Source organism: Lissotriton helveticus, chromosome 8, assembly GCF_964261635.1.
Source record: "Lissotriton helveticus chromosome 8, aLisHel1.1, whole genome shotgun sequence".
NCBI classification, from domain to species: domain Eukaryota; kingdom Metazoa; phylum Chordata; class Amphibia; order Caudata; family Salamandridae; genus Lissotriton; species Lissotriton helveticus.
Window position 1 is genome coordinate 233,565,267 of NC_136069.1, and position 22,423 is coordinate 233,587,689.

The 22,423-nt window shown below is 45.4% G+C and overlaps 1 protein-coding gene across 1 annotated transcript in view; it reads right to left on the reverse strand.

The window, feature by feature from the left end:
• MAML2 (mastermind like transcriptional coactivator 2) overlaps positions 1-22,423 on the reverse strand; it is a 530,183-nt gene that overhangs the window by 480,681 nt on the left and 27,079 nt on the right. The gene's annotated exons all lie outside the window — the stretch shown is intronic.

A 22,423-nucleotide genomic window follows, 5' to 3' on the forward strand; every position in this document is an offset into this window, starting at 1 on the left:
GTTACCAAACTGGTGTACCACTGCCCACCACCTGCAGCCAATAGCCCAGTTTATCCACATGCTCACATTGACAACTGGGGCCGTATTATACAAGTGCCCTGAGGGTCCAACGGGCGTTTGCGTCCACTTTGCGCGCCCTGCGGCACTTTGGTATGCAGAAAGCGCCAGCGCTATGAAGATCTCAGGAGGCACACTTATAGTGTGCCACCCCAGTTCTGAACTGGGGTGGCTGAGTGAACTAAAGAATGGTGATGGATTAAAACCAGATCAGTTGACTGGGGGTGAGTGTTTGATTTGTTCAAACGCTCCGTCCATCATCCCCTTTTGTAACCCACAAAATGGTGCACTGTCAATGCGCCCCCTGATGGCAGCCCAAGGGGGAAAGATGTTCCAGTGGACCCCAAGACATCCCCTTAAAGGCAGGTGAAGACACTCACTGCACCCGCCTGCAAGGGGATCTCTATTCCCCCTTCGAAGTGCAGGTGGGTTGCCGCCTGCTCAGTGAAAACACAGAGCAGCTTCAAAGCAGATGTTTCGTTATTCACATGAATGCACTGTTCTCGGCTGCCCTGGGGCATTCATCATTATACGACACAATTGTCTTCATTGCGCTGGGCGCACCTTTTAAAAGGTGTGCCCAAGGCAATAAAGGAAAATGTGCTGCATGTATAATACTGACCCCTGGATTGTATCTTAAACACAAACTGTGACAGTAACCCTACCTTTAACATTAGAGCTCACTGAAACCTAATCCCAACTTTCAATATAACCTTAGCCCTACCTGATTTCCACCTATCGAGCCTATCTTCTTTCCCCAATTGCTGTTAGAAGCCATTTGGTGCAAAATGCACATTATTCATACAGAATGTGATGACCATTGTTGAGCCTCAGTGGGCACAGCCCCTTGCACTGCAATATACAGCAGACAAGAGATGAAACTAAGATAATCTGCAAACCTTTCAGTTGGCTCACAACTCAGTTTTTCTCTCTACTGAAAATAGATAAGTCAAACACAAAATGTCCAACTTTACGTTACACACCAGACGGTCGTGGTTGAAGTTGCCCATTTACAGTAATGCATGTTACAAGTGTCATGGGTGATACAGATCACATACTACTGTCTCTTGACTAGCATGCACTGCTCACACGAGCAGAAAATCTTATATGCAAACTCACAATTTGCAGATTTTACTGTGTTCACTGTAAAAGCCAGAGAGTTTTACAGCCGCAAGATGTTGTAACCTTTCTGTCTATATCTTTATCAGTGTCAGCTGGCTAATCAGGTGCACAGAACATACAGTGCCGGGAACATCGTCAGTAAGCCTCTGCTGTTTGCGCCATCCTCTGCCCCAACCAGCGCAGGCAGGGAGCGTACCGATACAACTACTGACCATCACACACAAGTGTGACAATTTAGACTACTCCAGGCACCCGAAGCTATAAAAATAGCTTGGGGGCCATTTATGAGGTGTTTTTAGGTCGAGCTTAGCGGCGCAGCGCACATGCGTTGATTGCTCTGCGAGGCATGCTGTAGTAGGGTATGCTGTGGAAGCCTCTCCCACTCTCCTCCCATATTTGTAATTGGCTGTTGTCATTGTCCTTGGTAAACGCTGGCTACCGATTCATTATGAGGCTTCTAAGTCCCGCCTTGGTACCGCCCTGTCTCCATTTGCTTCCGCCCACAAGGACTGAACCTTTTACTTCGCTGGTTACACGGCATGCATTATCTAGTGGGTGAGCACTATTTACCCAAATGTGTAAAGAGCCATACTGACAGTGGCTGGAAGCCAGTTATAGGCCCCAAATGTGTAAAGAGCTATACTGGAACATTTTAATAGCTGAAAGAAGCTCTGGTCATAGTATTGTGGCACTGGGCCAGCATTAAAACATCTCCTTGCTGCCCATGCCTCGTCTCTCAACAACATGATACTTACTTATTCTGTACCCTACTTCTGTATACAATCTCATTGGTCCTTGGCCACTGGTTTTCAGAACAATGCTTAATTGCTCATTCGAAAGGTTCCAGTCATGCACACAACAACAGCAGCTAAGCATAAAAGAGGAGGAAAAGCAAACAAAGAGTGTTGTAACTCCCGGCGGACGCAGGGAGAAGAGTGTGCCCACGGTGGGGTCATTTTTAGGTTGTTTTGCGTTTTTGCTTGTGGCAATCTCGGTTAGGAGGGTGAGAAGCCCTTGGGTACAAACAGAAGAACAGCTAGACCTTGGAGAAGAGGACTGTGGGCCTCACGTTGGATGGTCGTAAGAATGAAGGAGGCAAGAGGAGATCACCCCAGGCAAGGTGCGTGAAGGGAAATGCAATCAGCAAGATCCTGCCTGAGGTTCCCACAGAGGAGGAACCATGCCCCAGCAGACAACAGGAGTAAACTGAGGTGACCTAAACACCACATATGCAGAGAGGCAGAAGTGCAGATCAGCCAGCATCTGGAGTATACCCCTTGCTGTGATGGGGGACTGTAGGGAAGACTTTGAGAGGTTCCAGGACTCACCTGAGGAATAACCGAGACACAAAGGAGGCACAACACGCATGCACGCGGTAAAGAGTGGGTGTGGGCAATGTGGCTCAGTCCACGATAGATCAGGCAAAGGCAAACTCCCTTCATACAGGGAGGCATCGAGGGAACAAGGAAGCAGGGGCTTAATGGGCAGCCCTGCAGCAAAGGGGTCAGGGCAGGGTGAGAGCAGGAGGTCAGCAGCTGCAGGACTTGGGGAATCGCCACAGGCCTGGCTGCAACCCACATTCGAGACTGAAGGAGCAAGGGTCACAATGAGCGATGGAGGGCACAAGCCAAGATGGTCCCAGTCCAGGATCTCAATCCTAGGGTCTAGGCAGACGAGCATCCTGATGCAAGTTTGAATGCTGACTGGCAATGGCTCGGATGGCGGGAGTCTCTCTGGCTTAGATGGAGAAATCAAATACATCAGAGAAGATATGCAGGACAGACGATGGTCAGGCAGTAGGGCTGGAAGGAAGGGCGGGGAGAGTGCCAGTGTGGTTTTGGAGAACAGGGATGCTACCAGATCCGTGACGCCCAACCAAGTAAGGGCTATGTAGTATGTGAGGACAAAGTGGACATTGAAGAAGGAAGCTCAAGTATTGGGGGGGTGGGCGAAGAGAGATTATAGGGTGGAGAACCCAAGAAATGGGGAAGTTGATGATGAGGTGCAACAAAAGAGAGAAGGTAGGGATTTGTTCAAGGGTGATTTCAGTGATGTAGACTTCCCAGGACCGAGAGTGAGAAGTGTACAGAGAGAGAGAAATGGCAATGTGCTGCGACTGCAACAAAGGAGCCTGCCACAGGTTCCCTTGTATGTTTAGACATGAATGCTCCAGGTCTGGTGGGAAAACACCAAATTTTGCAATATATAGATGCCCCAAGTCGGTATTCAGGTGACTGGGGCAAAGGCGAGAACAGGGAGGTGGAGGGGAAAGCAGGAAGCCATGCTTCTTTGGCTGTTGAGATAACCCAGATGGGGTGGGTGCCAGGTTGTGGTGGGAAAGATTAACACAAGGGTTTCAGTTCCTGTATAAAGGGCTGTGCAAGGGGAGATGAGTGTAAAACCTAAGATCCTGTCTAGAGGTGGAGGCAGAAAAGCTAGATGAGGAAGGGCAAATAGCTAAGCTTAAGATTAATAAGTCTAAGTAACCCTGGGTTCCCTCTAAAACACATAAGAAGGTACCATTTTTGAATGAGTTCCATGGGACAATTGTTATATTAATACATACCTACCCTGGTTCACGTGGGGCAGCGAGGATTGTCTGTGTTATTTAAACACACAGTGCACATCTAAGCATCCACATCCATTTTTGCTTTGAGTTATTACTGCATGGATTCGTCCTTTTAGGGATTTATTTATAGCAAAATGGATGGGTTGACATAGGGCTGGAGAGGCAGGGCCACTGTATGCAGAGACTTACGGCCATATGCATCATTGTAGGATTTAGCACTTCCTAAATTGCGAAAATTAAGGAATCGCAATTTAGGAATTGCAAAATCCTATGCATCAAGAAATCCTAAAAGTTTTTAGGATTTCTTAATTTTCGGAAATTGCGATTCCTTAATTGCGAATCGCAATTAAGGAATGGCATTACATTGATTCCTATGGGCCTAGAGGCCCATAGGAATCAATGCCGTTTTTTTGAACTCGCAATTTGTTGATGCATTGCAAGGGTGCAGACGGGGGTCCAAAGGACCCCCCCTGCACCCCTGAAATGTATTTTAAAGTGCATGTTTCACACACACATGTCCTAAGGACATGTGTGTCTGTAACATGAAAGTTTAAAAAATGCATTTTTTTGCTTTTTTAAAGATTTTCGCAAATTAACACGAGGGTCAACCTTGTGTTAATTTGCACTTCCTATTTCAAAATTCGCATTTAAAAAAAAATTGATGCATTGCATTTAAGGAATCGCACAAATGCGATTCCTTAAATGCATTCGCATTTTTAGGAAATGCAAAAAAAAGCGAATTTTGAAACATTGTTTCATGCATCCCAAAAACGTATTTAGGAAGCGCAAACGGCCGAATTTACCGATTCGCACCGTTTGCACTTCCTAAATAGGTTAATGCATGTGCCAGTTTGTCATTTGCATGTTTTATTCCCTAAAGTACCTCCGACTGCCATTGCATGAGCGTCTTCAGTGAAGAAAGAAAATGCAATGACATTTCCGCTATGTTATTTTGGAATTGTAAACTTGTTTGCTCTTTTGGTTTTTTAAACAGACCGCCAAAGTAGCGGCTGTTCTTTGGGAAAAACTAATGGCCCACGTCTGTGGGGAGCTTTGTTCTAGGACAGAGGGGATATTTGTGCTATGTGTCTGTACGGGACCTCTATTGTTCACAGAGAAAAAAGGCCAGGGGAGCGGCTACCCTAATAGTGACAGCCACCTCTGCACACGCTGAAATAAGCCAGGGGATAAGAGTAGTGGGCAGATAGAACAACCCGATTCATGGGACTGTCCCAATACCATCAGCCTCTAAATGACACCGCTTTCTTTGGGGTACAGGGCAGGGTAGTCCTATTCTCAGACTTACTTCTACATGAAGTGTACATTTCCCTGGTAGCAGAAGGCAAATGGAGCTTTGCAAAGATGTCAAGAAAGGAATGAAAATGGAATTAGTAACTAGCTAAATGAATTTTGAAATTTAGGATTTACTACTTGGTTTTATGTGTTTATGTTGGTATGTGTCACCCCAGGTCAAAACACAAAACCAGGCTAAGAAGGCATCAAAAAGCATCAGAGGTGTGGGGAGCAAATCTTCGTCTCTGAATATTTATGTGACGGGGAGACATAGAACACTATATTTAAGACAATCCTAAGTGAACAAATGAATGGGTATATCTAAACGGCATCATTAATGTGAAATTCAAGGGATGGTTCCACATTATAATGAAGCGCACTCTTTAGTGGAATTAACTGGACAACAACCAAATTGCCTTCCATTTAGGTAGTCTTGTGAGGAGGCGGAGATGAGAAATAGATATAGCGCCAACTGTAAGCAACATATCAAAAGTCAAAATAGAATTGTTGGCACCAAGTCCTACTCAAAGTGTTGTACCAGGCGGTTGGCACAGGAGGTAAATGAAGAACTGATGTTTGTCTGCAGAAATCTGGGATGTTTGGTGCCTTCTGCATCCCCCTTTAAACATTACTGTGGCAAAGGTACCATATACCAAAAAGAAATGTGAAATCCATCTGAAACTTCATTTAATATGACATGACGCGGAGCATAAAATATAAAGTGCTCACTGCATTGCGTGGATGTTATGAGGACACTTGTAGCTACAGGACCAAAAGTAGGCGATGATTGAGAGGATGGAAGGTCAAATTGCCTTTCATTCTACAAACGGTTGCCACAGGGCTGAGGAAGAATATGTTCTGCAACCTAAATACATTGAGAACCTTTCCTAGCAACCCTAGATCCCAAAATATTAGCTAAAAAGAGCCATAAATGGCATAGAGAGCAATAAATAATCAGGACTTTCGCCAGTAAGAACCTCTTCTACATCCCCTCGGGCTCTTTTCATTGATGCTGCAAAATTATGGTTGGCCCAGTACCAGTTTGAGCAGGTCCTGACACACTTCAGTCAAACAATGAGAGGTGTGTTCCAGAGAAGCCTGCTTCACAGCTCTCCACGTGAAACACATCGGTCGTTAAATGCAGATGTAATTAAATGTTCTGTTTTCTCACTGTGCCTAAGAGAGCTGCCTAGCTTTTTGTAGGACCAGCCAGGGACCCAATGAAGGGGTGGGCAGTAGTGAAGATAAACTGTAACCCCTGTAGACTCATATATTCCAACATAAGGGATGTATTAAAATGTATCCACTGTAGGAGAGTGGCAGTCAAGTTTTACAGCATCTTTATCTTGTTTAAAGGAAAACCTATAATAGATTGTAATTCCAGAAAATAGAGTTTAAGAACTATCACTAGCACATAGTCATATTGTGGTGAGAGATAAAAGTAGGGAACAAGTTTCAGGAGTTGCAGCTGATAAACAGGAGTGCAATCCCTCAAGATAAATTGTAATTGGCGAATTTGTGGAGGAAGAAGTCTAATGTTGCAAGTGCCTTGGGGTATCTCACAATATCAGTTATAGCAGGAATGGATTCATTAAACCAATTTGCCCACGCGTTTACAACAATAGTGCACTATCAAAAAATGTAAACATTTGTGTTGAAATGTAGAGCTCTCGCCTAGGACTGCCATGAGTAAATGAATGGTAATAAATATTTACTATTGATCGAAGAAAAAGTAGTGTGGCTGTTGTTAGTCATCAATTGAAGTATTGTATGTAAATGACTATTCTTGAACCTAGGAGTGGATTCACTAAATATCTTATTCATATTTCATCCAAATAACTTTAGGAGCAAAACCACTGTTAAAGGATCAGGCACATAGACTCACCAAGGAGTGAAAGGCACAGACTCCTATGTCCTGAAGCCAGGACTACAGCGTAACAGACAGTAAGGTTTTACCAAGGCTATGTATTCTTAGGTTTGGCGAAGCGGTGAATAAGCGATCTGCACTAACTAACCATGGTAAGCTGATTTTATACTCATAGTAAAAAATATATATTCTGTTTTCCCCTGAATTCATAAGATGCAGGATGATAAGTGATGCTTGGCAGGTAGGCCAACAGAATGCCATTAAATACACTTGATCCATCTCTTCACAGTAGACTTAGAATATTGATACATTTTCCGCTATGTGGGCAAGTGCAAGTGTGTGATCTCTTTTCTCCATTCACAATAGCCTTGAATTTATAGGTATTTCTTTATTTCTTTATTAATTGTTCGATTCATTAAAATCATTACAGTAAAATATATACAACCATACACCCCCCACCTTCATACTCAAAGATAAAAAGAATAAAATACAAGCAGATCTGCAGACTAACCTGTTTTCCACATTTAATTTACGAGCTCTCATCATGCCTCAATAGTAAAAAGAAAAAAGTGAGCTTTCAATAAGTATTGCTCAGAGCCCGTTATTGCACTTTACTTTCTATACCGCCCTAGTGCGCTTTCCAGTTCTTGCTTGTACCCAATGTCGTCATCTCTACTAAGGAATAAGCATTTACCCACAATTACAGTACCTCGAGGGTAAATTTGCGCTTGGCTTTTTTGCTTCGCCCTAGGGCACCTGCCCTGCCTCAAGCGTGCCCATAAGACGATATGAGTTACACTTGCAGATGTGAAAGGCTACAAATGTCTTGACATTCAAAATATATGTTAAATAAAAACAAAAATATTACACCCAGTTTCCCTCAGCTACGTCAATAAGTTTCATGTGGAAACATAGCACTACTAAATAAAATCAAACATATCGAAAAAAGTAACCTAATATATCAGGTTTCTCGTTTCTTAATTGCTTTTCTTCACAAGGCCTTACATCTCTAAGACCTGTGCTCCTTCATTTTTGGTGATCCATATTTCTTATATTTTTATTCCATATTTTTAATATAGCCAATGTAGCACTATTGCTCTTGTCCCCTTCATAGCTGACAAGGTTTTAGATTGCCACGTGTGACATTGTCATAATTTCAGTATAAATATGAGTGACATTTCAACGACTATGAGTGACACTTTCTCGCAAGCAAAATCAAGCACTGAAGATGAGGGAAACATTAATATCAGAAATTGCACCCATTTGAGCAAGAAGAAACTCTAAGTTAACTTCTGAAAAGCGTAAGAAATAATTGTAAAATGGATTTTATTCATAAGACTCTAGCCAAAATTCCATAAAATAGATAAAACGGTCTGGAAGGCGTTCATAATTTAATTATAATCAGCTGAGTGACTTGCAACTTTACTGGACTACCCTGAGCAACATGAGCCGTAAGCACGGCTGCATTGGAAAGATGAAAGTGGGAGACACTCATTTAGGTAACAGCTAGGCAGGCTTAAATTAAAATTTATTTTTGAGTCGGATTATCATTTGAAAAGGTCTGTGCCACCTCAAACTGTGCGGTGGTCACAGTCACTGCTATACCTGCCAATAGGAGGCAGGAGACTCCAGCTTTGTTTTAACTGCCTCCCACTTCCCCGCTGCTGGCCCCAGGACAGCCCCTCTCCAACACCAAGGCCTGGCCAGACGGACTGTCCCGCAATGGTACAGCCCTGTTTAAGGGGCTGAGTTGCCCACTGTGCTCCCGACTTTCCCAGCCGAGCCGGTCTTACACAGATCCAGGACACCAATTTGGAGTGGAGCGGAGCGGTGCTGGACTTGGTATCATCTTTGCGCTGCCTCTCCCCAGCCCGGGGTGCACAGCTTCTTGCCCCACTGTCAAAGCTGCCATGTGTGGAGGGGTGCAGCTTCAATTAAGACAGTGAGCCATGGCCAAGTGGGCAAGCACTGTACAGTGACTGCTTCCGTTGCAGACCACAATTCTGCCTGGACAGGGAGCAGGTGACCTGCACGAAAACAGGATTATTTGCGTGCAGTCTCCAAGCAGCGCCCGGTCATCATGCGGCGCCTGTGATCATGCACGGCCATGATGCTGCCTGTGCTGACTGACCCTGTCTGTGACTGTCTCAGCAGGTGAGGTCGCTGTGCCGGTGTGTCCCGCCGCGGCCGGGTTTTAATATAAATTATAGCCCCTCCTGCAGTGCACAGGCAGCAGCGCACTCTCACTGACAGTCTATGGTAGTAAGACTTACTGAGGGATGCCGCGCGGACCGACAGTACACAGCAAACTCCTCCAGTCGAGTCCCCCGCTTCTGGTCACCGACCTCTCCTGTTCCAGGAGGATGTGAGGTCACAGATCCCACTCACAGTGTAACTGACAGCACCGCGCCGCAGCCTGCACGGGCAGCGGGTGGGATTTTTAAGCAGCAGGGCAGATATTGTTACATTGTTGCAAGCACTGAGTCTGAGAGGCGCCGCGCAGCCAGAGCAGATCTTTAACTGTTGAACTGCTGATGCCGGCATTGAGTGAAGTTGTCGGCTGCGGCCCGGGGCGCACACATGGGTGTCAGAGGCATCGGCGAGCGCTAGCACCAAAGTGGGCAGCCATGCGGTCAGTGGCAAAATGCGTGACAATGCATTTCAGTGCGGTGATGCGGGAACACCACACTGAAATGCGTTAGCGTCACGCCTGATATGTGATACTTGGCAGGCCTGCCCCTTTGCCTTACTCCCATGATGTTCAGCATGTTAGCCACTGTTTAAACTTTTTGGCCTTTGGCCCAGAGGTTGCTCTAACTTTGCAAAGCATGGGATATTGAAATTATAGTCCTAGACTTTTAGTTTCTTCGATTTTCGTTTTATTTGTTACTGCATCTCATTTCACGTTCTTCACAGCAAGGTAAGAATCACCATTTATTTCAGTATGTCATTCTTGCACTAGTACAGCAGAAATAATTTTACGTTTATTAAATATTTACTCAGGAAGATTGCCAATTGGGCCCTGGAACTTTCTCAAGCCTCTTAAGTAAACAATTTTCAATACAGTCTCAAGAATTAATATTAGGCAAGTTGGAAATGTGCCACCCACAGCCCAACACCCATGGTGAGGAAAAACAAAATTGTAGACAGCAGTTTCTTTAGCTTGTTGGGGAAAAAATGATGATTATAGGGAAGAAAATATAACCTCACTTTTTTTTCCAAAACAAGGTCAACTGTTCTTATAAACAATTAAACTCCTAAGATTAAATGCTTAAAAAAGTACTGAGACATCTCTTTTGTATGAAATTCGCTGGATGATTGACAAAGGCATCAGTGGAGTCCTCATATTACCTGATCACTTTGTCAGCTTCAATACTATCTCGGATAATACACTTGCGATGAAACTGCATGAAGTTCGAATTTGGAGACTTCCTTTGATTGGCTTATTTCTTCTGTAAAATAAAAAGGGGTCAAGCGGGGAGGAGCCTAACCCGCGACCATGATGGCCGCCTGATCCCTCGGCTCCGCCGACCCTCTCGTTCTTCTCCCGAAACGCTGCTGATCCTGCATGTTATCCTGCCCGCTTGTTGGCGTCCCGGAACCGTGAAGCGATCCTGAGTCCAGCGGTGTGCTCCCCGGTGCGATCCAGCTGTCAGAGGCGGCGAGGCGTCCCGGTCTTTGTTTCAGTGCTGCATTGCCGAGGCCGGGTCTTTGTTCTCCGGAGGCTGCCGTCCCAAGTTGCAACAGTGGCTGACATTGTAGCAGGACGGGGTAGGCTGACGGTTTGCTCCTGCCGCATTGTTTTCCTTGCTACAGCGAGCCGCCCTGTCCTGCACGCCTTCATTCTCGACTTGTGTCTCCGCTGTAGAAGATATATTCTACCCTCTTTTCGGCTTGTGGACGGCTCGGAGCGTCATCTTGTTCTCCAGCACTGAGACGGCTGCCATTTTGACCTGGGCGCTCTGCATCTGAGACTCTCTACCCCCGGCGGCCATTTGGGGTGCCATAGCGGTTTGCGCTGCATTGTCGCCGGGTGACAGACGAAGGGGTCCGTCCCGCTGCTATACCCCCTGGAGTGGCAGTGATTTGCGGATCGGCTACTGGCGGGCTGCTGATGTGCTGGCCGACGGCGACCAGTCTCGAGGGATATGGTGTGACCCCGCGCCCAGGGTGCGCGAGATGGCGGCGCCCTCTTATCCTGCGGCATCCCTCAGGATTGCTGATATTATGTATGCCCTGGGTGATCTACATGTAGCTGTGCGTGACATGGCCCTGGACCTGGAATGCCGACTGGATATCTCTGTGCCTGCAGTGCCCTCGGATGATCATGCTGAGCTCCAGGTGCGGTACACCTCGCCACACCCTGTGTTTTTATGCGACTACCAGTCTGCTCAGATGTACTTAACGGTGCTGGAGAAGGGAGATGTGGTTGCTTCCGTACTACCCAGTATTGATGCGGAGAGGTATGGAGATCTTGGTCCTCGGCAGACGCAAGCGGCTTGTGTCTGGACGCCTCGCCACACGGCTGTTTCGGGGCTTCGTCGCGGGTCTCCCTGGCCCATCTTGGAGTTGCTTTAGCAGGCAAGTTAAGTAACTCACATTCGTGGACAAGGGGATAGGGGGCCTTAAATATACAAGTTCTATCTAAATTCTCCTAAATTTGTCGAAAAGGCAGCAGTGTTTGAAAGACATGACTTGCTTTCCACAATGAGAATCTGGATTAGCCAAATCCCGAGGCAATAGACTGTAATCGCAAAAGGACTCCGCCCTCCCTCTGTCCCAGCCATGCCAATTTCACCTGAACTTCCGGTCTTGAGAATAGAACATGCTTAGAACTTCCGGTCTGGAGAATGGAACATGGTCACAGCTCATTAACGCCTCGTTTCTTGTTCCTATCACTCGCTCATATCAAAGGTCGCTTATTGCACCACCGAGGATTGGGTAATTACATATGTTCAGTGATTCCTGCTAAAGTAAGTCAAGCAGTTTGAAATGTTTCTCTTTCTGCCTCTGACAGACAAGGCTGTAATGGCTCCTAATATGCTTGTCTTCGACTGACACACAAGTTGGCGGCGGTCCAATTCCTTTTGTGTTTTTTACTTTTTCGCTCTGTGTTCTGTTTGAAGGCGTCAGCACTTTAGGAATCTCCTTCTCTGTTGCATCAACACTCAAACATTTGAAAATGGAAAAATCACCTCACTGGAGAGAAATAACAACCTATCAAATTTCGAGGTTGCCCGATCAGTGTTACTCCAGCTGCAGCAGCCAGATAGCTTCCCATGACCGTGGCATGGGGTCATGTGGCTGTGTTTACACAAGGTGTGCGCGTGCTGCACCCTGTTTGGTGAGGACATACCAGGGCCCCAACCACAGGTGCCACGTCACACAAAAATGAGCCTATTATAAGTAAGGAGTCTTAAATCCATACTGGTCCTCTTCCTACAAACTTTTAACTTGAAGTACACAAAGCATTTATCTGTCGGAAGTTAAGCATCCTAATGAATTACATAGCACTTTTTAAACCCATGTTCAACTAATCCTTATTTTCTACACCCAGGCCTGGTGAATTATATGACTACATACAAAGCTTTGGACTTTCTCATGCACTGTCCTTGTGGATTACACAAACATTATATCATATCAGGAATTTTGTAAGTGTAGTGAAGGTGGATTAAATGGACATTAATTACCACGTATGAGGCTTGTAGATTACGTAGACATTACCACATACGAGGCTTTTTGTAAGTGTAGTGAAATTGGATTACATGGACATTTCCATGTATGAGGTGTTTCATAAGTGTAGCTGAGCGTCGATTACATGGACATTATCAAGTATGAGGCTTAAAATAAGTGAATGGGAATTACATGGACATTACTAGGTATTTGGCATTTGTAAGTGTAGCTGAGTGTGGATTACATTTTCAAGTTTATTTAATGCTCAATTGGTCAGGATCAATAAGGTCAAACTCCAGTGAGGCTCAGTTTGAGTTGAACCACCTTCCTTTTACGTGAAAGTCTCCATCATAGCTCATTAAGGCTCACGTTTGCTACAAGTAAGGTAAAGCGTATATTTTCAAGGGAAATTCACAGAATTCTAAAGGGTTAGATTTAGAATTTTATGACATTCCTAGATTTACAGCCATATACAGCTAACCTCATAACCTGTGTCACTGTTACCCTAACTAATTTCGGGGAAGGCTTTATTGTGCTTTTTCTAGTTCTCTACAAAACTTGTTTTTTTTCTTCACATTTTTCTTCTGAAGAAACCTTTACTCTTAAACCCCCCCAAGATCCTGATAACACAGGAGTGTTCCTGTTGCTTTCATCGCACTGCAAAGACACTTATTCTTGCCTTTAGCAACGCTTCCATTGTTTTCTGTGTACTTCCATGGTGAGAAACTTATTGAAATCTTTGTTAATACCAACAAAGTTAAGACTTTCTGGGTTTTCACAGGAGTCTGTGCAATCAACCACCTTTCCTTAGTTCAAGTCCCACAACACCACTTCCCTCCCTTTTTCCCTTGCCTAATGCAGACTTACTTATGTGGCTAAGCCACTAGGTAAACTGAATGTTGTACATAGGTAAGCACAATTTCTCAAATCCACAAATCCGGACTATGTCAATGAAGATTTGTAATTCACAAGCACATATTATGTCCTCTGCACACCTAAGTGGTGATTAGGTGCCAAATGATATTGTGTATGACACCCTCGGGTCTATGGACTCAATCAAAATACCACCTAATCCCTCTTTGTTTACAATGAAAATGCACAGCAACAATGGCCCGTGATTTTGGGTGTCATCAGCAAGGATTAGCAGTACATATAGTTCGACATAGCTCACACAATCTGTCTAGGTTTATATGTTGCCGTTCGTCTCTAGCGCCGGGACACTCTTCTGAGTAGCTGTGTATACATTTTCATAACATAATATAACATAGAGATAGCAAATAGTCACTTTCAGTTCAGGGGGTAAGAAAAAGGATTGCATCAACCATGTTTGTTTCCAGCTGGAATAAAAGGTGATTAAAGCAATGCTGAATTCACCTCACTTAATGATATTTACTAAAAACAGTAATTCCAGTCAATTCTTTTTTGGTTTACTGAGCCGTTATAGACATGTTCCAAAAATAGGCAAATCAGCTTTGATCCTGCTCACATAGTACAAAGGGTCCTGCCTGAACTGTTTGGCCATGCTACTACAAAATAGGTGCACAAGTAACCCCAGCTTGGGTTCAAACTTGTGCCACATAATCAGGGTGCTGCTTGATTCATTTGGTACAGTCAGCCATGGGACCCACGTCTGGGCACATGCTTCAGGTTTACGATACCTCACTAAAAAATAACAAGAAAAGTGATGGGTAGATTATGTAAATTCCTCTTAGCCACCGGCCACTACTTTGGGCCACATTCTAGCCCATGCAGGTCATACTGATTAGCCTCAACTAATTAGAGTAGGTCTCTGTGGGTGGAACCTTCAGATTGGCTGCTGGAAACCCATTCTAGTTGCCCTTTCCCTGCTAAAACATCCTATCAAGGGATGCCCATGAGGGGATAAGTCAGCTGGTTAATCTCACAGTTGTTTATGGATCACTGTGGGATTATTGCAGTTTGTAAACTGTTTGTGGTTTTTAGGTCGAGCATGCACTTGCGAGTCACTATTTTTTACACTAAAGGGTTTGAAGACTGCCCAGTGCTTACTATTTGCTGGCTTTTGAGTCACTCTTGTTAATATTGATAAAATCGATGCCATTGTTTATAATGCTAAACTCGCAAATACAAGCGAAATCGCATCACTATTAACAAACTCGCCCGTCATGAACTCTCCATCAACCCGACTCAAAAATACGTAGGCAGGCTCTGCGACCGAGGCCTGAGGTTAAAGATTGACAGGTCACAGGTGGGGTGGCACGCAGCTGGTACCCAGATAAGCGCAGCAACACCACAATGGCCCAGGGAGATTGGCCCCAATAAAGCACACATAGCCAGAGGGGTGCGCGCCTTCCCAAAACATCATAAAATCAGATTCCACATAAAGTTAGGAACACATAGCCAATCAGGACACAACACATGCAGTGTTCACGGTCCCCTTATGCTGGACATCTGACCACCATTGTGTCCACGCAAGGTTGGCGCCCACCTGCATTTGTTATCAGGGGCCTTATCTATGGCTCCACAGACAAGGCCTGCATTCCTTTACCAAAAAAGGTTAGTTGGAAGTATTTATGACACCCAAAAACTGTATAAAGACTAATTCAGATTTATTATACTATGAGACAGTCCTCAGACCCGCTTCCGTAACTGTGTTCCTGGCCGAAGTGTTTAATTAAACCAACTGTTCCTGTTTTGCCAAACGCCTTTTGTCTTTTGTTTTTTTAAGATAAATTCATATTCAAGCAACACTCTTCTTTGAAGCCTCCTAATTTCCCACCCAGGCCAAGCATCACTTCCTTCCTTTCTGTGGAGCAGGGACCAAGCACTGATTGATTCAACTTAATCAGTGTCCGTCCACTGCTCTGGAAGCAATTGAGGTACTATATCTTCTCCACCCTCTGACTCCTCTTCCCTTGTGTGGTACTCCCTACCTCCTCCCTCGTTTTGTTTTCCTTATAATCACCCTCCTCCCACTTTCCGTTATTGATACTTCCTTCCCCCTTGTGTTTCTTCCCCTTACTGCTTTCTTAACATGCTGCTCAGCAGCACTTTGCTGTGCAAAATGGCTTCAAAAAAAGTTCTATGACGTGGTCAATGCTGGCTGCATCATAGCGCTTTAATTTGTTTTGTCACTTTAAACCATGTTGCACAGCAGCTCACGTTGCTGTGCAACTTGTCTTAAAAACATTGACAAAGCCAATAGATCTCACATAGACGAGACCATCTGACTTTGCCAATGCTTATATCATGGTGCATTTAAGTAGAAAGGGGTGCTGGAAGAGGTGGGATTGCCCTGAGGCTCACTTCTGCTTACCACAAGCTACATATTTTAAACAATCAGTCAGCAATATTCCTTAAAACCACAGTACAATTGTCTTATGGCTGGAATTCCACCCAGATCTCAAAACCTTCGTCAGACCTCAATCATGTGCACATGCTTGCAAGGAGGCCAAATATACCTTTGTATGGTGTCTTTGAATCAGAAGAGAAGCTTAAGTTGCATGCTTACTCTGCCTCGCCTGCTCTGTCTGCCATTTCCAAAACCATTCCAAAAACCAGGGCTCTGGAGTTGCATATGCAGCAGAATATTTGCTAGCATTTGTGGACTTGCCTTCCATGTGTGCCTTTAGCTTAAATTCATTGAGTTGAATGGGATACAGACTACATCCGGAGCAAGCCCACACACCACACTGCTCCCCGGAAACAACGAGGACCTTCCCAGCTTAAACTGGGCTGGTGGAAAAGATGGCGTGGTTCCCTGGACTAACTTGAACAGAGTGCAGTTCTCTGGGCTGCCTGGGAGATGTGGGATTGAAGTGGTGCCAATGAAAGGACGAGTCGGGTTCAGCGTAGAATTATAAAATGTTGATTCTTCTTTATTCAAGCAAAGGAGCCGGAGTCCTGTAGTTCCTTTCTCCAGCAATTCCCAACTCCAACTGAAGTAACTGGAGGTGGAAGCCATGGAGAAGTTACACAGAACAATGAGCCCGTAACAAGCGTAAACACGTTACATAGTATCACAGGCTAAATTGCATGAGCCTGCAGTAAAACAAGTAAACGGACTAAGTGTTCTATAACAACAGGGATGCATTTGTCCTGAGCTGGATGTAAGGTTATTGGATAATTCAATAGCTTTAGAACTGTGATTGAATTGTTCTTCAGCATAGATGGAACTTGTTTGTGATGTGATTTCTACATTGTCCAGTTTACCTGGGCATGATTGCTGTTTGTATTAGGAGGAAACAGTGGTAGTATTGTCTTAGCATGTGTTTAATAAAAGTAAGTGGAGAAGATCTTGTAAGGTTTTTGAATACCTTTTCTATCATATGTATTCATGAATCTTGAAAACGTTCACATTTTGTTTTGAATAATTTCACTACTTAACAATAAATTTACCATTAAGAAGCCCATTAGCAGACACGGTGTCAGCCTTTTCACCCTGGTTAAATACTAGGTTTCAAGGGTAAGCAACTCTTTGATTAACTCAAAATGTACTCTTGCTAGAATGCCTAAGGCCATACATACCCGTTGAGAGACCAGGTTTCTTCATGTAATCAATGTCTATTTTACCACCTGTCCTAGTTAAGTGTACTACTTCCTTAAGATTAATTATTGGCAACATTGTTCTCCCAACTGATACATTTTGCAATTATTGTAATTAAGGGGGACTTTAATGCAAACCTTCTGGGCCATAATAACCTTTCAAACTCATCATATGATTCCTCAGTTTATAATAAACCAGCATTATTATCTGGCAATTATTGTCAAGAGGCCCACAGATAAAAATCTTATTTTCAAACGTACATGGATTATGCGTCTTCTGTCTATATGGTCACTCCAAATTTGACTGCCCTGCTCACTGTAGTCTCATCTCTCATTTTGCGGCACTGTGCTGGATTATATCTTTTTACATGTATTTTGAGTTTTATCATTGCTATGACTCTGACATTATTAATGGCCCGGAGAGCAATCTGAGTTTCAGTGTTTCTTGGGCTCATTTTTATGCATGGACGCAAAAAAATAATTTATTAGAACTTCACCTATTATAAAAAAAATAGGAAGATCATTTATTGGAATATCGTTTTTTTTGTCCATTAGGCACCCCTCGATTCTTGTTAATTTATTACACAGATATAAAGGCAACTTTCTAGCTTTGTACATATACACTCAATCTTCCAGCCACATCTGAGAACATTTCATAACAATGATGGGAAGAAATTTGCCCTTTCTGTGGGGTCACCCTGAATTTGGCGCCTTCTGCTGGACCCTATATTGTTAATGGCAGTAGAACGCTACACACTTTACCCCTGCTAACCAGTGATAAAGTGCCTGTGCTCCCTTTCAAAATGGTGAAATTGGCTTATCAATAAACGGCAAATTTAACTTACCTATAAGTCCCTCGTAAATTGCAGAAGTGTACCCAGAGTCAGACAGTTAAATGTCACTAGTGGACTGCAGCATCCACTGTGGCACACACTTCAGTGAGAGTGCAACCATGATTGCATGCCAACCATTTGAAGTCTGGTTTCTGCAGTTTTAAACTCCAAAGTCGACCTGTAAAAATAGCTCGTTTTGACACTCCAAACCATCCTTTTCAATATTTCTAAGTTAACCCTATGAGGCCTTATTGGTCTGTTGGGGTTTAACATCAGAACACTTGGGACGCGCTTCAAGCATTGGACTGGGACAGAAAATAAGCCTGGGCACCAAAACAAAAGTGCCCCCCATTAGTGAATTGGAAAGTTAAAAAGGTGGCCCATGTTTGTAAATTGGGACACTTTTGAACGAGCAAAGCCAGCCTGTATAAATATTTTGCAAGGTGTGGAAGACTGCATGTATTTGAGCTTCCCGCAGGCAATATTTGTTTTAATGTCTGGGAAATCAACAGTAAGAACCCGCCCAGCAGATTGTAAAACAGGCCAACAAACAGTGAAAAAGGTTGTACACACTGACCCGGCAGGTCAGCCTGTTGGGCACTATATGATTGCCCCACGGGCCAGTTCGACCCAACCTGTAAACTTTGTTTCCCTGTGTGAGACACGGGCAGCCACAATCTCTTCATCTAGGGCAACAGGTAGAAAACCCAGAGGTAAGCATTATATTGGCTTGAAGTCCAGAAATAACACAAAAAAGGCAAATAAATAAACAAGCTTTCCCAGCATAATGTACACGCCTCGATTTTAAAACAAACATATGCTGGCTCTACAACTGTGCCCCGCCTTCTGCAGATGAGAAGGTGCTCGCAAAGCTGCTTGTATGGACAATTCATTCTTTAGCCAATTGGATCCTATTTTTTTCCGCAAGAATGCCCTCTTCTTGGCACACCTATGTGAACTAAACATAATTCAATATCCCTAATGAATCACTGGTCACAATTATCTTCAGAATTCCAATTTCGTTGTGAATTTTAGAAAGCAGACCTTGATTTGCTCATACATTGGTAGTTGCTTCTTTTAAATTGTCTACTCCGTGTAATCATTGAATACTTTCAAGAGATATGTGTATAGATATAGTGTTACTTTACTGCCATTTGCACAGCATACATTTGGCTACAGGTATAGCTTCATGGGCAGTTGGCAAGCTTGTATTATTTAGAAGTTCCTGTGGCGGACCAGTGTGGTTTGACTTGTGATAATGCATTACCATAATTGGGTTATGGACCATTAATTGGGTTATAGACCGTCTCGTGTTTAAGTGGATATGTCTATATCACTGAGCTGCAGGTTTTGGTGTCTAAAGACTGATTTTGCAGGCTTTATCAAATGCTCTAAATCAGTCTTTGCAAAAAATATCTTATGAATGTATGATCACTTGGCAGGCTGCAGACGTTTTGTTGTGGTTTTGATTTTTTGAACAAATCTCCTGATAATTGTTGACTGGACAACTCTAGAGCCTAATGTGAAGGCTATTGAAGTCCTCGGTGGCTCTCAAGTAGTAGCTATCCTGTAGTGCACTTGCTCCTTCGCAGCGCAGCTCCGTCTGGTAGCTGCTGCTGTCTCCTGTGTGCTACTGGTGCTGACCCAGAGGTCAGGGGTTCGAGGCCATCCTCCACCTGCAGGCTCCTGCCTGCTCCTCATCCCTGGTGGTCCAGTGGTAGAGCGTCACTGCTCTGCTGCGTGACTGCCCTTCTATCTCTCTCTCTCTGCTTTTTCTGTCTCTCTTTCTGTTTTCTCTTTCATGCTGCCTTTTGGCTTTGCTTTTTCCTTTTCCTTCTGCTTGCACCCTTGTCACCCCTGCCGCCGCGATCCCCTGCACCCGACCCCCTTTCGTGTCCTTCTCTCTTTTCTGCTGTTTCTGTCTCTCTTTCTGCTTTTCGCTTTTATTCTGTCTTGTAGCTTTGCTTTTTACTTTCCTCCTGTTTTATCCCTCGTCATGATCCCCTGCGGCCTCACCTACCTTCTTTGTTCCTTCCTAAGTTTTCCCATCTCCCAGCTGTCCAGTCTCTCCCCCAGCACAACTTAATGGTGGCCACACCCGCCTGCACTGTCCGCGCCCGGACCATGCCCAGCATCAGGGACTATGGCTCTAGGACTATCCACCACTATGATGGCAGTAACCTCCTAGCCCTCAATCCTGGACGCCATGCCACCTGTCATCTAGAATCATCGAAGAAGACTCATGGACCCTTAGCCTGTTGGAACTTCAACCGTGCCTCCAAACATGCCCTCACGCCAGCTCCTCTCGCTGCCCAGCCGACCAACAGGGCATCCAACCAGCTCAATTGCATCCTCTTCAACGTGCGAACCCTCCTCAAACACGTCACAGAAATCTAGAACCTCCTCGACACCACCTCTCCTGACATCGCTTTCTTCAAGGAAACCTGGACTAACCCCTGCTCCAGACTGGCCATCGCCATTCCAGAAGGCTATAGAATCACTCGCAAGGACTGCCCCAATCGCCCAAGAGGAGACCTCGCTATCGTCCACAAGAACACCCTGCGACCGACCACGCACTCTGGCGACCCATCAAAGACAATGGAACACCTCCACTTCCAGTTCTAGACCAACCCCAACACCACCATCTGTGGCACCCTCCTCTACAAGCCCCCGCCCCCCGACCGCTCATCTTCAATACCATCGTAGGACTCATTGCACTCCAGGCTCTCGCATCCACAGATAACATCCTACTTGGAGACCTCAACTTCCATATGGACAACCCCAGTGACCAGAACACTGCCTTCCTGCTGGAAAACTTCACCAACATTGGACTCAAGCAGCTAGTCACCGCATCAACCCACATAGCCAGACACATGCTCGGCCCCATCTTCTCTGACAGAGGGAACATCAGCTACAGCCACACCACCAAACTCTCCTGTACCGACTAAGACTGCGTACATCTCGCCTTTGCCACACCCACCATACACCACAGCCATCACCGCCCCCGTTGCAGATGGATCAATGCCACCAAAGAACTTCTCAAAGACTCACTCAGCACAACCCCTCCGCCAACGGCAACGGACGCCAACACCGCAGCACGCAATCTTCACCAATAGATCTCCAACTGCGCTGACACCCTGGCACCCTTCAAGAAAAGACCAGGCAAGCAACACTCAAAAAAAGCCGCTGGTTCATCCCCGCCCTCCAAGAATTCAGACACACCTGCAGACGAGTCGAGAAGATATGGAGAAACAACAAAACCCTGAAAACCCACGCTACATTCAAATCTGCCATAAACACACATCACCTCCTCCACACAACCACAAAGAAAACGTCCCTGCAAGACAGCATCAGCACCAACACACACAACAGCTAAGAACTCTTCGCCATTATCAAGGAGTTTGCCAGGCCCAACAGCGAGACCACAGACGTTCCTCCCTCCCAAGACCTCTGCAACAAACTGGGCACCTTCTTCCACCAAAAGATCAGGCAGATCTACGACAGCTGCAACACCCTAGATCCCGCCACTTCGCCCAACACCACCACACGCAGCCACACCGCACCTCAACAGTTCGTGCTCTGTTGGACCCAGCTCACAACAGAGGACACGCTCAAGACCATGAAGATCACCCACTCTAGAGCCCCGTTGGATCCTTGCCCGCACCACATCTCCCAAAGAGTAGCCGCTGCCATTGCCCCCCACATTCCCTGATGACTGGAAACACGCAGACCCGACTGACCTCAAGAACTTCAGACCTATCTACCTCCTCCCCTTCCCAGCCAAGGTCATTGAGAAGGCCATCAACACCCGACACTCCGCGTTCCTAGAAATAAACTGCATCCTGAACACCTCCCAGTCTGGCTTCCAAAGCAACCATAGCATGGAGACTGCACTCCTCGCCACCACCGACGACATCCGCCTCCTCCTCGACCGGGGCGAGAACGCAGACCTCATCCTACTGGACCTCTGGGTCATGTTTGACACCGTCTCCCACCGCACCCAAATCACGAGACTCCACAACACTGGCATCCGTGACAAGGCACTGGACTGGATCCACTCCTTCCTCACCGGCCGGACTCAGCGAGTCAAACTACCCCTGTTCCTCTCAGAACCTAGAGACATCAGCTGCAGAGTACTCCAGGGTTCCTCCCTGAGCTCCACCCCCTTCAACGTCTACATGGCCCCTCTCGCAGCCATCGTCAGAAGCCGCAAACTCAACATCGTCTTCTACGCCGACAACACCCAGCTGATCCTCTCTTTCATCTACGAACTCAAAGCTGCCAGAACCAATTTCCACAGCTGAATGAAGGCTGTTGCTGCCTGGATGAAAGATAGCTGCCTCAAGCTCAACTTGAACAAGACTGAAGTACTCATCCTGGGACCCACCCCTTCAGCATGGGATGACTCTTGGTGGCCAGCCTCTCTGGTATCCCCTCCCACCCCGATGGACCGCGTAGGCAACCTCGGCATCATACTAGACTCAT